Source organism: Camelus ferus, chromosome 9 (genome assembly GCF_009834535.1).
Source record: "Camelus ferus isolate YT-003-E chromosome 9, BCGSAC_Cfer_1.0, whole genome shotgun sequence".
Lineage (NCBI taxonomy): Eukaryota > Metazoa > Chordata > Mammalia > Artiodactyla > Camelidae > Camelus > Camelus ferus.
This window is the reverse complement of record NC_045704.1, coordinates 48,010,839-48,027,197: the sequence shown is the minus strand read 5'-3', so window position 1 is coordinate 48,027,197 and position 16,359 is coordinate 48,010,839. Positions and strand designations below refer to the sequence as shown.

At 40.1% G+C, this 16,359-nt stretch overlaps 1 pseudogene; it reads left to right on the top strand.

Annotated features, from left to right (window-relative positions):
• Positions 1 to 10,212: 10,212 nt before the first annotated feature.
• LOC116665800 lies at positions 10,213 to 10,965 on the top strand (annotated as a pseudogene).
• Positions 10,966 to 16,359: the final 5,394 nt, after the last annotated feature.

The window sequence follows — 16,359 nt, the reverse complement described above, 5'->3', positions numbered from 1 at the left end:
CACATTTAGACTAACAGATTGCTTATTCTTATGCTTGCTCTTAAAATGGTCAACTGACCCGACAGACTGGTTGCTATTCACAACACCAGGCCCATTATTAAAACTAAAGCTATTGAATTTATTGTATCTGCTTTATTCCAGTAATCAAAAGTAATAATCATCCTTAGTTTCTGAGTGATTCTCCAGCGATAAGGTCAGTGAACTATACTCTTACAAAGTAGGTTCAATGCCAAGAAAACCATACCTTGGGTGCTTACAAAATAAAGAGATTGAAAAAGTGACAACTGCTAGCTTCTATAGAATTGGCCTCCTGGAAGCATCACAATGCCACTCTAGTAAGTCTTAATGAGACAGGATGGGAGGGGGCAGGGCACAGCCACTCAAGGAATGAAAGCAATTTAACACCAAAATGGTGGAAGGTTCAACTCCCAGTTAGCCTTGAGGATTAAGTTGGCAGGAGGTTTGACTTCTAGTAGACCTTGAACTTCATTAAATGCTCATTGTAACAGCGTGATAAATAACATGCTCACAGGCACCACGACAATCCCAAGGCTAACCGCAAAAGGCCAAAGAATGGGCAGTGGCCCAATTCCTGGGAATCCCAGCCTCTTCCCCAGGGTAGTTGGAATGGTCCCACCTTTAGGTGTGTCAAGCTACTGAGATGATAAAAACTGGCAACACCATGCCTAGCCACCCTTTCTCGATCCCTCCTCTTTAGAGATGGCCCACACTCTGTCCATGGAGTATGTACCTGCTTTCACTTTAACCTGAGCAACCAATTCCCACACCTCTTTCCTTACCGTTCTCTTGCCTTAAACTCTATGCAGTGTATATCTCTCTAAATAAATCTACCTTTACTCAGCTGTGGCCTGGCACTTGAATTCTTTCCTGCACGAAGCCAAGGACCGGCACTTAGCAGGGCAAATACCAGGGGCTCAACCAAGACCTGGGACATGGCCCTCCTCATGACCCACATCCGTTTTGCTGCATTATTATGACTTAGAAAATGATTCTGTTGATTGCTTATTGTTTGAGCTATGTCCACATAATCACCCATCCCCAAGGTGGTTTCACAGTTTTGAAGGCATGAGCCTGCTATGAGTCCCCTTTGCCTAACAAAATAATAAAGCTGTCTCTTTTCTTCTAAGCTCCAAGACCCTGTCTCTTAGTTTCAATTTGGCTCGTCAGGGATGGGGGCCAATCTTTTGGCAACAGCGGTTTAGATGTTGGACTTAACAAAAATTTCAAAGCCCCTATTGTAAATATGTTCAAAGAACTAAAAGGCAACATGTTTAAGAAATTAAAGGAAGGTATGTTGACAACATCTCATCCAATAGAGAATATCAATAAGGAGACAGAAAGTGTTAAAAAAATAAACACATAAAAATAAGGCACAAAATACCAAAACTTATACGATAGAGCTAAAACACTGCTTAGAGGGATATTTTTAGCTATAAATGCCAACTTAAACAAAAAAGACAGATAACATGATCTTATATATAGAAAATCCTAAGGAGTCCACCAAAAATACAATTAGAACTAATAAAGGAGGTTGCAGGATACAAGGATAAATCAACAAACAGCAATTCTATTTCTACATACTAGCGAACAATCCAAAGATAAAATTTAAAAACAATTTCATTTAGAATAGTGAAGGAGTATAAAGCAAACTAATTGACTGACTTCCCTGATGTGAAACTGTTTGCTGATTCATTGTTTACTGTGAATAACTTTAACCCAGAGGCTTGCTCCTGGAAGGTGGTAACAAGAATATAATCTCAGAAGGATGGACAGACCCTCCGGAGTTCCTACTGAAGATTCATTGAGGCTAAGAGGAATGAAGCACCCTGTAAAATGCCCTGATTGTTATCACCTTTTCTGTTCCATTCAGTTTTCCTATAAAACCTCAAGACCCCAACCCAAAGATGGGCTCACAGTCTTTAAGATATTAGCCTGCTGTGACTTTCTTTGCCGGGCAAAGCAATAAAGCTGCTCTTTTCTTTGCTTCCAAAACTGTGCTCTGAGTTTGAATTTGCTTTTCAGGTTGCAGAAGCTAATTTTTTGGTAACAAATCTTTGTGCACAACGTGGGCGTGAGGCCACCCTCTCTTCTAAGAAGGGGATTTCTGCTTGAGCCCCTTGCATCTGCCACCTCAACAGCTGAAACTCCAGAGTGAGGAAACAGGAAGGGGAGACATCAAGCCCCAGCAGCTGCCGGAGTCTGTTTGCCCCTGGGACTTCTTCCTTCTGCTTTCTGGCCCCAGCCTGGACCTTTGACTGCTGAACGCATCTTTGGGAGAGAAAAGACCACTGTTAGGACCATCATGACTCCTCAACCAGGACTACAGGTAAATTCCTGGTGAAGACTGGGATCCCCCAACCCTATCCAGGGGTTCCCCTGGCAGGCTGAAAACCCCCCATGTGTTGGGCTCACCTTCTTTGAAAGCGACTCCCATTTGAATGGGCACCAACTGGAAAGGAGGTCATGGGCTTAGAGAACTTGGAAGTTTGCTTTGAATTTGCACATGGGTTTTGAATTCATGCCAGCATTTGTCACCTGTAACTGTTATCTGTAAAGCCTGTGTTTTTAATCTGAAACTTTGGTCTAGTGCTTCCACCTACCAGTTGAGGTTTTGAATTTGTAAGATTCCTTCAAAGGTGTGTAGAAGTGTGCACAAACTGACAAAGTGGGTGATCCCTTTCAATTCCATCAGACGGCCCCTTGGATTTGTTATTTTTTTGTGTGTGTGTATGGTCATGTGAGTTTTGTCTCTTGTGTCTCGTGTTTTGTGATTACCCCTCTGTCTTGTAAAATGGGAGATTCTTTTTCTGTTCCACCACAGAGCCCTTTTGGCTGAAGTCCATCGTTTGGAAAGATTTTAGTTGTAAGATCACTTAGAATCAGACAAGACTAGTCTTTGAATGGTTCATTGAATTATATATGCTTGCAAGAACTTAATTGGGAACTAAAAGAAAAACCCCAAAACTAAATTTTGAGCACTCAGTTAAAGCTGGCAGTCTTCTGCGCTTGCAGGTCTACTGAAAACAACAGTGGCATTTTTCTTTGTTTCTAAAATTAGATTATCAGAGAAAATATTTGTAGGGCAAACTCTATGGATCCTTTGAATTGGAGAAACATCCAAATTGCTAAAAATTTTAGAGAGCTCTTGTCTTAAACTATTGCTCCCCCTCTACCTTTTGAATACTCATTCTTGTAATCTTTTGAATTGCCTTTCTACTCAGAAGGCACTATTAAATGGGAACATGTGAGGTTGTAGGCAAGCCTCTTCAGATCAAAGGCTTGAACTGAGGGCCACAGTTAGAGAAATTTTTAGATCCAGGAAGGACCCTCAAAAGTGTTTGTAAATGGATTACCAAAATGGGAGGCCACTGGTCTGACTAAATTTACCATAGCTGATATTCAGAGCCTGATAGGAAATTCTGGGGAGGCCTTCAGCCCTGAGCTAAATGAGGGAAAGTAAAACAATCCAACACGCTTAAATAGGCGCGTCAGTCCTTTGATTTCATCAAGGACCACCCAATTCTTTGAGAGAAAAACCTTCTTGTTTCACAAATCCAGTCTTTGCAGGACCAGAAGTATGGCTCCAGAAATAATCCAAGCCCAAGGGCCACTGATCCTTTTACCACTCCCAAACCCCCTCTACTTAACAGACTTAAAAGTAAATAGGGAAAATAAAACATTTTTCTGGTCTCAAGGGAATGAAGTCATCTAGGAAGAACCTACCTTTCTAGGCCTTTGAAATGCAAATGTTCTACCTGGTCTTCTCTCAGAACCCTTATCTCTGCCATCTTTTCAAAATGCAAATTTTGAGAAAGGGGGTAAATAATTCAGAACTTGGCTTGTCAGGTACAAATAGAAATCTTAAATGTCTTCCACAGAATTTAGTAAAAGTGTTTAGTCATCTGGACAGGCAACTTTGATTTGTCCCATCTGCCAGAAACCTAATTTGAATCCAACCTCTTGTAACTGATGAGTTTTACACTGTGTATCCAATTCATGGCTAGAATTTTGGAATGAGATCTATGAGTACTTTGTGTGTTTTTGTGTCATGGATGTATGGTATTGCTAAAATTAATTTGTAAAAGAGCTCTATTTAATTGGCTTAAAGAAAATTAAATGCTTATATAAATACTCAAAAATATAAAAGAGAATACCCAGAATGAAAATCGGGTTCATGTAATTTAGAAAATATTCAGTACTGAATCGATACCTGGTATTTGAAGCTAGCTAAAGTTTATGATTTGATTAATATAGACATGTCTTTAGATTCATTAATGTTAAGCATAAAACTTTTATTGTATCTAGGTTTAACAGAAGTCCAGTAAGATCTTATATCTGTTACAAGTTTGTCGGCAAGAAAAACAACTTGGTAGGATGCAATTCTTATAAGTAAATTAAATGCAAATGAAATCAGAGCTTCTAGGTAAACTCTTTAGAAATAATATGTTTTAGGAATGTCTACTCAAACAAGATCTCTCCAGGGTGTGGAGAAAAAGGGAACCCTCCTACACTGCTGTGGGAATGTAGTTTGGTGCAGCCATTATGGAACACAGTATGGAGATTCCTCAAAAAAACTAAAAATAGACCTACCATACAATCCAGCAATGCCACTTCTGGGTATATATATCTAAAAGCAACTCTATTTTGAAAAGATGCATGCACCCCAATGTTCATAGCAGCACTATATACAATAGCTAAGACATGGAAGCAATATCCATCGACAGATGACTGGATAAAGAAATTGTGGTATATTTATACAATGGACTACTACTCAGCCATAAAGAAGAATAAAATAATGCCATTTGCAGCAACATGGATGGACCTAGAGATCATCATTCTAAGTGAAGTAAGCCAGAAAGAGAAAGAAAATTATTATATGATATCACTCATATGTGGAATCTTAAAAAAAAAAAAAAAAAAGGACACTATGAACTCATCTACAAAATAGAAACAGACTCACAGACATAGTAAACAATCTTATGGTTACTGTGGAAAGGGGGTGGGAAGGAATAAATTTGGGAGTTTGAGATTTACAAGTGTTAGCCGCTACATATAAAAATAGATTTTTAAAAGTTTCTTTTGTATAGCACAAAGAACTATGTTCAATATCTTCTAATAATCTTTAATAAAAAAATATGAAAACAAATATATGTATGTATATGCATGACTGGGACATTGTGCTGTACACCAAAATTGACACACTATAATTGACTATACTTCAATTTAAAAAATTTTTTAAAAATAAAGTTATTCAAGCTCAATCATAGCAACAAGTAGCAACCTCAACTTAGACAGTTCTATAGGTTTGTTAATTATAATGGTGTTGTGAAGGAAAAACTGGGCTGATCTAACAAGATAACTCACAAGTCTAGGAATGTGAAGGAGAGGCTGGGCTGGGCTAACAAGATAACTCACAAATCTAAGTATTGGAATACTGATCTGAGTTCTGCTAGACTAACTTGTGAATCTAAGTTAATTAGTGTTGGTTTGCTGTTTATGTGTTTTTGCTAGCCAGCTGGGTTTTCAAAGATACATATCTGGCTTTGGAATGTTGGTTTGCTGCCTCCCTGCCTCCACCTTTGTGATGATAATGCTGCTAAAGCTGTTCCATGCCTATTGGCCGAATACCCCAAGCTTGTACTTTACCCTATAAAACCTCATGTGCACATCTTGAAGGTGCTCAGAGCTTCAGAGCAGAAGCCCCTCTGAGCCTGCCGGTGTAATACATCTGAGTACTCCAACCCTCCGAGTGGTGCTTGTTTCTTGACTGGCCTGTCGTTTCCATAACATTTCAACTCTAGATATGGGAAGAAGCAACAAAGGGGAATATTTTCCTGGAACCATAACAGACTAGTAAGACAGGTGGTCCAGAGATTTTTGCTACTGTTAATAAGGCCTGGTCCTATAATAGCACATTGAGGGGGCCTGTCAATGAAATCCTCACATGACCTAGGAATGAGCACTCCTAGCACCACGTGATGAAATGGTCATGAAACGCCTTCCAAGCCATGGTTGAATTTATGATCATGATGACACTTGCCATTTGCCTCTACAAGGATTAAGTTGCAAGCCACTGGAGTTGCTGACCTTCAGAGTACCTTGAAAGGAGCTCAGGGTGGAGATCAGGAATGAGGCACTTCATGCTCTGGGAAAATTGGCAAAAGAGTCCTTCAAATAGTTAGATATTTTCAGGAGAAGATTTTATGAGCCCAAATTCTTGCATCTCATCATATCTAGAAAACCACTAAAATCATTAATACTGACATCTGCTTTGGCCATTAAGGAGAGAAACGCATTTGAAAATCAAAATGGAATAATTGTAGTTCAGATGTCCAAGGTAAAACTAGGTAACCATTGTAGATGTGATTTCAGACAAGTTTCTTTATTGCTGAGAACTTGAGTTTTCTGAGCTGGGTCAGACTTGGGACGCCACCAGTCATTCTCAAAGCAGTGTCTGCTGGCAATATGTAGCTGCAACCTTATGGTTTCAAGGTCTCTTCTTGTAGTTATTAAGTTTCCAGACATTGAAATTGCTTTAGACCAGATAGTAACAGAAAAGAAAGACTTATGTGTAGTGGTCAATAGCTCCTATTATATATGTGTAAATACCACATCAAAAGTTAGCATTAGACAATTGGCTACCTGGCTAAAAGTCTCTCCGAAGTGACAAGCCTTCCCCAGAGGTCATGGTGACCCAGAGAGATAAAGTGAATGATGACGGTAAGTAAAGGGAACCCAGGGTTCCTGGTGGTCTTAAAGACCCCAATAACTATAGTTTCTCAGGAGCTCCAAGTACAACTAACAGTGAGGTTTCAATTACTGAATTTTTTGGTGGACACTGGAGCCACCTACTCTGTTCTAAATTGTAAATTAACCTATTTGAGCGGGACCAACATTCCTATAGTGAAGGTAACTGGGCAATCACAGCACTGAAGTCTTTTTAATGTGAAAAGCTTTGAAGGACAACCGATGCAGCCTGTCTCTGCTGAATACTGAGGTCTCTCAGAGGAGGAAAGCAGCATGACAAAACCGAATGGACGCAGATATTTCACTTTGCCATGAAAGGGGGAACTTGAGCTGTGATTCCCACTGCCCACCTGTTGTACTTTCATACTTGTTGAATCTAGAAGTGCACCCCTACTTTCAAATGATATGAGAGCTCAAGTTCAGGACAAAGGAGATGCAGAGGCCTATATGTCAGAAGTGAACATCAAAGTCTCCAACTGGTCTTGGGGTGCTCCAGGTGATGCCCCAGTTCAGCAAGAAGCAGCTGGAGGAGAAAGACTGCTGTTCCCCTATGTCCACAGAAATGGGGAAAATGAACTAACAGTGGGGATTTGAAGGAGTACAAAGCAAACTAACTAACTGACTGGTGTCCCTGAAGTGGAACTGTTTGCTGATTCATTCTTTACTGTGAATAACTTTAACCCAGAGGCTGCACTCCAGGAAGAGGCAACAGGCTGATGATCTCAAGAAGGATGCACAGACCCTCTGGAGTTTCTCCTAAAGATTCATTGAGGCTAAGAGGAATGTAGCACCCTGTAAAGCACCCTGACTACGATCACCTTTTCTGTTCCATTCAGTTTTCCTATAAAAACCTCAAGACCGCAACCCCAAGATGGGCTCACAGTCTTTAAGGCACTAACCTGCTGTGACTCCCTTTGCCGGGCAAAGCAATAAAGTGGCACTTCTTTGCCCCCAAACTCTGCCCCACCCCTGAGCTTGAATTCACTTTTCAGGATGCAGAGGCCAATTTTTCGGTAACAATAGCATCAAAAATAAAGTACCTGGTAATAAATTTAACCAAAAAAAAGTACAAAACCTGTACACTGAAAAGTATAAGACATTGTTAAAAGAAATAAAAAGATCTAAATAAATGGAAAGACACCCTATGTTCATAGGTCAGAAGACTTAACATTGTTAAAATGGCAATACTCCCCAAGCTGATCTATAGATTTAGTAAATATAATCCCTATTAAAACTCCAGCTGGCTTATCTGCAGAAATTGCCAAAGATTAAACATAAATTAACCATATGAACTAGCAATTTCACCCCTAGGTATATACCCAAGAGAAATAAAAACATTTACCCACACTTGTGCACAAAACTTGTACGTGAATGTTCATAGCAACATTATCTATAATAGCCAAGAAGTGGAAACACCCCAAATGTTCAACTGATGAATGGATAAACACAAGTAGTAAGTTTATACAGCATAATATTCTGCCATAAAAAGGAATGAAATACTGATACATGCTACAGCATGGATGAACCTTGCAAACTCGGCTGAGCGAAAAAAGCCAGCCACTAAAGACTACATATTGTATTATTCCATTTACGTGAAATGGCCAGAACAGGCATATTCATACAGACAGAACATAGATTTGCAGTTGCCAAGGGCTGGGGGTGAGAGTGGGGTTTGAAGGTGGAGTGAATATTAAGGGATACTGTTGGGCCAACTGACGTCCTTCAACGTCCAGCTACCCCCATTTCTGGGCTCTCAGCTGTGATCTCTCAGCAGATAAAGTACCTTCTTTACCGGGCTTGTTTCCCCTAACAAACCAATAGCCCTGGGTAATGCCTAATCTCACAACAGCTCATGCTGGCTAGTTTCAACCCACCCTATCAGTCATAAACCCCACTACCCTTCATGGACCCTAAACTCCTTACCTCACCTACAATCAATCAGAGACTTGTGCACAAGCTGATCAGGCATCTTGTGACCTACCTTATAAAACACCCCAACAACTAGCCCTTGGCACTCACACAGGCATCTCTTTCCTGTGTGGCCCGCTGTTGTCTATAAACCCTGTTTCTATTCTCATGCTTTATCTCTGTTAAATTCTTTTACCAACCCACATGTCACCATGTCACCAATGGGCCACCACATTGTGCCCACAACAGGTATGAGATTTCTTTTGGGGGTGATGAAAATGTTCTAAAATTTATGGTGGTGACGGTTGCACAACTCTGAATATATTAAAAACCACTGAAGTGAACACTTTAAATGGGTGAACTGTCTATGAATTATATCTTAATAAAGCTGTTAACACAAACAAAACAGAAACCTCCGGGGGTTTCCAACCTACGTGGCCCTTCTCTCCTCAGCCACTCACCTGCATCCAAGTTCTCTTCTTTCTACCAATTCCCTAAACTTTGTATGTGTGGCTCCTACTTAGAACTTTCTACTCCCAAATTATCTCAAGATGACCTTCTTATTATTAGTCTCAATTCAAATGAATCCTCCCAAGAAACATTTTCCCTGTTCATCCCAACTAAAGCAGTCTCTCCCCCTTAAAATGATCTCTTCTATATTCTGTCAAAGAACAAAAAATAGTTAAAGTAATTCAGATACTCAGCTGATGAGTATCAGGTACCCCCTCAAAATTAGGTAACTCCCAGAATTGAAGCAGGATTAGAGTTTTTATAGGGCAAGGAGAAGAGACGGTGTATGTGGCTATGGGACTGCCCCAAGCTGTAAGTTTTCTTTACCTGTTACTGCAGCAAAACTGCAGTTTAAAAGGCTGGGATATGTTGGGGAATTCAGGTCTCTTTCTGGTGATTGCTGATGCAATCTTACTTTGGTAGAAGTTGAAATGGTTCTTTTGAGTTATCTTTGCCAATCTTGCTGGTTATCCAATGTTAATTAAGGTTCAAGGGAAGACAGATAGGAAGGGGGGAAAAGGAAAGGAAAGGAGAGACAGAGAAAAACAAGGAGGTAAAGACTGAAACAAGAAAAACCAAGGTCCATTTCAATTCTTTAGAACACTTCTCAGTACCTGAAATTGTCTTAGTTTTCGTTTGCATGTTTATTTTTTGTGGGTCTCCTAGCACTGTTTCTGTCTTGTTTGTCCATATGCTTAATATGTGATGGCTGACTGAGCAAATTCCACGCCAGTATGATAATCTAAGATTAAAGTATGAGCAAACTGTTTGAAATTTTCCAACCACTCCTCCCATTTCTCATGACTACAAGAAACTGCACCTAGTCTTCATCACCTGGGTGCTTATTAAAATTACAAATTCTTGGGCTACACCTGCCTAGACTGGGTCATCTGTGCATTTAACTACACATCTGCCTGCCTAGAGAAACAAATACTTTAAAAGGTAAGGGCTCCTGCAACAGGCGTGGGTCACGCTCTCACTCGCTCTCTTTCTGCCACCATCTTGGTTCTGTGTTCCCCACACAAAATGCCCGGTGAAGTCACAGAAACCCTCCCATCCCTGCTACAGAGCAGGAGTTGCCACAGCCCCAGGCTGGGACAGGGTCTGGAACAGAATGTGACAGTGACGAATCAGTACCAGAGCTCGAGGAACAGGATTCCACACAGACAACCACACAAAAAGCCCAGCGGGCAGCGGCAGCTGAAATAGATGAAGAACCAGTCAGTAAAGCAAAACAGAGCAGGAGTGAAGAGAAGGCACGGAAGGCTATGTCCAAACTGGGTCTTCAACAGGTTACAGGGGTTACCAGAGTCACTGTCCGGAAATCTAAGAATATTTCTTCGTCATCACAAAACCAGATGTCTACAAGAGCCCAGCTTCAGATACCTACATAGTTTTTTGGGGAAGCCAAGATCGAGGATTTATCTCAGCAAGCACATCTAGCAGCTGCTGAGAAATTCAAAGTTCAAGGTGAAGCTGTCTCAAATATTCCAGAAAACACACAGACTCCAACTGTACAAGAGGAGAGTGAAGAGAATGAAGTTGATGAAACAGGCGTGGAATTTAAGACGTAGAACTGGTCATGTCACAAGCAAACGCGTCGAGAGCAAAGGCAGTCCGAGCCCTGCAGAACAACAGTAATGATATTGTAAATGCTATTAAAAAATTAGCAATGTAATCTCCTGAAAACAGGACTTTTGGGGGGGGGTTCAAAAGAGTAACTGCAGCTTGGTTTGAAATTTGTACTGTTTCTATCATTAATAAAGTTATAGCTTCTTTAAAAAAAAAAAAAAAAGGTAAGGAAAAGTCTGTGTGACAGACTCGGCAGTGCTTCCATTGCCTCTAACTAGCCCCTAGGATTGTTGATTATATAGGAGGAACTGGAACAAACCAAGTGCAATTCTTTCCCAGACTGAGGGAAGGGGCTCAAGTTTTTAATTCAAGCTTGCTTTTCTTCTTCCCAGAAGCAGGGGGTGGAATCCTTGTGCTTAGTTACTCCTGCAGTTGCTAGAGGTTAGGAACAAAGACTGAAACAATTTAAGGGCCGGAAGGAACTTCAGGTATTACTTAACTTGTTTCCTTCTTATCAGATGTTTCCTTCTAATCATCTGTATCCAAAGTATCTAGACTTTTCCCTCTAAGAGCACTCAGCTACTCAAAGCATTTTCTCAGAGCAGGATCACTGGCATTGCCTAGAAGTTTGTTCGGAGATGCAGAGTTTCAGACCCCAGTCCAGAGCTACAGAATCAGCATCTGTAATTTCACACGAACCCCAGGTGATTTGTGCACAGTCTGAGAAGCATCGGAGCAATTTCTGGACGTGCTGAACCAGCACCTGCCATCTCCAGCAACGTGCATTTATCATGAGCACTTACTTGCCAAGCTGGGCCAATGGAACAAGGAGAATTCATGGGTGAAAAGTTTTCCCAAATGTCCCCTGCAGAATTCAGGGATCTGTGTGTTTGGGAAAGAAAAGAGAGGCTCAAAGGATAAAACTCAAAAGTAATTACAAAACTTACCAACAAAATGGTGGTAATTTTTTTTTTTTCGAACAGGGTGATGAATACATTGAGATTCATTATATTACTCTCTCTACTTTTGTGTATGTTTGAATGTTTCATAATAAAAATTATTTTTAAAAAGTAGTCTCAAGTTAGTGAGGCTACCAGTCCCACCAAGAGGCACCTGTGCTAGGAAAGTGGAGTCAGCAATGTTGTGTATTTGCCCCAAAGTGAAGGCTGAAGGGGAATGGGGAAGAAGTAAGGTTTATAGACCAGACCCCTTGGGTACATGCCTTCATTTAATCTCCCGTCACAGCTCTGTTAGGTAATGCCACCTTAATCATTAAAAATTAAAAAAAATTAAAATTAAAAAAAAATTTAAGGATTGAATTTAGCATCACCAATCATGGGACAAACTTGTATTGTATGCCCCCTGGTGGAGAGTATGGGGAAGTACACATCATGGTTGATAGGGTCCTTTCACCAAAAATGCTTCACCTGACTCTAAACATGAGGCAGCAGCCAAATGCTGAACATGGGACATTCTATGAGACAATGGGCCTGAACTCTTCAAAAGTGTCAATATCATGAAAGACAAGAGGTATGACATCTAAATGCAATGAGTGAACTTTGATTGGATCCTAGTTTCAAAAAAGAAAAGCTGAAAAAAGTCATTGCGGGAAGGGATAAATTGGGAGTTCGAGATCTGCAGATACTAACTACTATATATAAAATAAATATGAACACAAGTTCATACTGTCTAGCACAGGGAACTATATTCAATATCTTGTATTAACTTACGGTGAAAAAGGCCTAAACAAGCAGTTCTCCAAGGAAGACATACAAATGATCAAAAGGCACATGAAAAAATGCTCAGTATTACTAATTATCAGAGAAATGCAAATCAAAACTACAATGAGGTATCACCTTACACCAGTCAGAATGGCCGTCATTCAAAAATCCACAAATGACAAATGCTGGAGAGGCTGTGGAGAAAGGGGAACCCTCCTATACTGCTGGTGGGAATGCAGTTTGGGGCAGCCACTATGGAAAACAGTGTGGAGATTCCTCAAAAGACTAGGAATAGACTTACCTTATGACCCAGGAATCCCACTCCTGGGCTTGTATCCCTACTTCAGGATGATACCTGCACCCCAATGTTCATAGCAGCACTATTTACAATAGCCAAAACATGGAAACAGCCTAAATGTCCATCAACAGATGACTGGATAAAGAAGCAGTGGTATATTTATACAATGGAATACTACTCAGCCATAAAAACTGACAACATAATGCCATTTGCAGCAACACGGATGCTCCTAGAGAATGTCATTCTAAGTGAAGTAAGCCAGAAAGAGAAAGAGAAATACCATATGAGATCGCTCATATGTGGAATCAAAAAAAAAAACAAAAACAAAAACAAACAAACAAACAAAAACAAAGCGTAAATAGAGGACAGAAATAGACTCATAGACAGAGAATATAGACTTGTAGTTGCCAGGGCGGCAGAGGGTGGGAAGGGATAGACGGGGATTTCAAAATTGTAGAATAGATAAACACGATTATACTGTATAGCACGGGGAAATATACACAAAATGTTATGGTAGCTCACAGAGAAAAAAATGTGACAATGAGTGTGTATATGTCCATGTATGACTGAAAAATTGTGCTGAACACTCGAATTTGACACAACATTGTAAAATGATTATAAATCAATAAAAAATGTTAAAAAGGATATGAAAATGAACATATGTGTGTTCATGTATGATTGAAGCATTGTGCTGTGAACCAGAAACTGACACAACATTGTAAATTGACTATACTTCAATAAAAATATATATGAAAAAAGGCACTGTGGGACAATTAGGAATTTTGAAAATGGATTAGATGATTTAAATATATATATATATATATATATATATATATATATATATATATATATAAAGTATTGGGTGTGACTGTAAAAAACATCAACAACCACCTAATGAGGTAAGTGGTAACCCTCTTTTAGAGAATGGGGAACTGAAGTTCAGAGTGATAAAGGGATTTGCTCAAGAATCCACAGCTGATAAACGGCAGCACCAAAACAGGCCCGGATCTCCGTGCTTCCAGAGCATGAGCTCTCCACTGGTGGATGCTTCTTGTTCCATGGTATCCCCAGGAAGCAAGAGATAGGGCTGTGTCTCCAAGGGGATGGTAGGGGGTAAGAGTAGCAAACAGTACTGTTATGCCACAAGCAATCATTCATTTATATAAAATTTAATTGCTGTGTAACAATGATAAGCAAAAACAGGCAGTTCCTAGACTCAGGTTGCTTACAGCCTAGTGGAGGAGACAGATGGTAATCAAAGCTTGGAACCACTCAAAGGAATATCTAATAACAAAAGGAGATCACAGAAATAAAGAAAAGGAAGCTGACCAAAGCAAAAGATCAGTAGAACACTTCTATGAGTTGTGCTTTGAAGAATAAACAGAAGTTAATGATCCAGACAGAAGGAAGAGTGTGAGCAAAAGGCCCATGGCAGGAGGGAGCACGGTCTTGGGGTAAAAAAGCCCCAAGAGCTAGCAGGTACATAGTACAAGGTGAGAATGGAGGAAATAGGCAGGGTCAGACTATGTAGGATCTTGAAGACCATCCTCCGATGGCCTCGTTTAATTTTAAAAGCAATAGAAAGTTATTAAAAGATTTAAGCAGGTGACAAAATTAGATTTCAAGTTACAAAAAAAAAAAAAACCACTTTGGCTGCGACATACTAGTAAGAGATTATGATAGCCTGTGGTAACTTGTATTAAAGTGAGCAGTGGAGATGGAAGGGTCCAGATCTAAGGAATATTTGAGAGGACTGGACGTGGGAAAATGCAAGAGAAGAAGAAGGTGTTGAAGATGAGTCTTAGGTTTGTAGCTTGTGCAGTTGGATGGAAGTGCCATTCTCTGGGAGAGGGAACACTGGAAGAAGGTCAGATTTGGGAAGATGTAATGTGACCAATGTCTTGGAAATGAAGAATTGGTGGTGCTTTTGAGATCGCCAAGTGGAGATGGGAGAAGGCAGTTGGACACGCAAGTCTGAAGTTCAGAAGAGAAATCTAGACTAGTGATGCACATTTGGGAGTCATCAACTTATGGCTACTGAAGCATGGGTTAGATGGCCTCAGGAAGGGAGGATTTAGTCAAACAGAACATTGATGCAGAAATACTGGAAGGGAGCAGTAGAGGGGCTGAGTTATGAGCCCGAGGGAGAAGTGTGGGCTGGGAGAGAGCCTTAGTGTCATTCTCACTGCTTCCAGAAGCACTGCGTTCCTGCCAGCAGTGGGGTCATCTTCACGATTGCCGAAGGATGGCTCATGCGTTTCTCCACCTGGCGGGCTCTACCACTCACCCACTCTGCCTGCTGCCACTGCTTCCTGGAAGAAGCCGCTCTGCCCCAGGCTTCTCTCCTGGTGCCCTCTGAACCACCATAATTTATCCATTAAGCAAACAACTAATGTGTACACCAATGCCTTAGTGATAAGCAAAATTTATGGGCAAAAATTATGGTATAACCATACTCTGAATACAATGGAGCACTAGAGAAAGAGGAGATTTCTCTGTGTGCGTGTATAGAATGATCCCTAATTCTCCAATACATATACATTGTATAAACAAAAAAGGAAAGTACAAAACTGTGGCTTCATGCTACCTTTTGTATTGAGGGGGGAATATAAATCTGTATTCCAATTTGCTTGTATACACCTGGAGAAAATGTGGAAGGATATACGAGACACCAAAAACAGTGACCCCACAGGGTATAAGGCAGGTTGGACTGGGGAGAGGAGAAGTAAGGATGAAAGGAGGACTTTTACTAAATGACTCTTTCAACTTAAAATTTTCTGAACCTTGTGACTATATTGCCTATTCAAAAAAGTAAATTTTAAAATATGGGAAAATGTTATTTTCCAAAGTATGTTTCATGAGTTGTGTATTTCATATTTTTAATGAAAATGATTTTGCCTAGTGTGATTTTTAATAATTTTTAAAGATAATTATAGATTCAAGGGAAGTTGTGAGAAACAACAGGAGTCCAGTATACCCTTCACCCAGTGCTCCCACCCTCAAAGGTGACATTTTGCAGACATATAGTACAACATCGCAACCAGGATATTAACATTCACACAGTTGTGATACAGACAATTTCCACCACTACTGTGTGCTATTTCTTAAATCTTGAAAATGGGTGACCTATTACATAAAATAACATGTTTTACAAATCAGCGTGTTTAATCAATCCCACATTAAAAAAAAAAAGCCTGGAAGGAAATTGTATCATTGATGATAAATTTTAAAACAAAGGTATTAAATTTTATATTACAGCTTCTAAATAGAATTTTCTCTTATTGCTGATGAAAATTAAAATTTCAAAATGGTATCTCATTGCATTTGTTAAGGCAATGGGAGGTGCTCTAACAAACAAATCCCCAAATGTCTGATGGCTCAAACACAACTGAAGTTTCTTTCTTGCACGAATAAAGCCCAACATGTTCAGTAACACGGCTCTCCTCTAAGCAGAAATGCAGGCACTTGGGCTCCTTCCATCATGTGGCTCTGCCATCTTCAACTCAAGGCTACTAAGGCAGCACTGGCCTAGCATTTATTTGTAAAAGGGTTTTCAAAGAGAGGCTGGAGACCATGCACCAA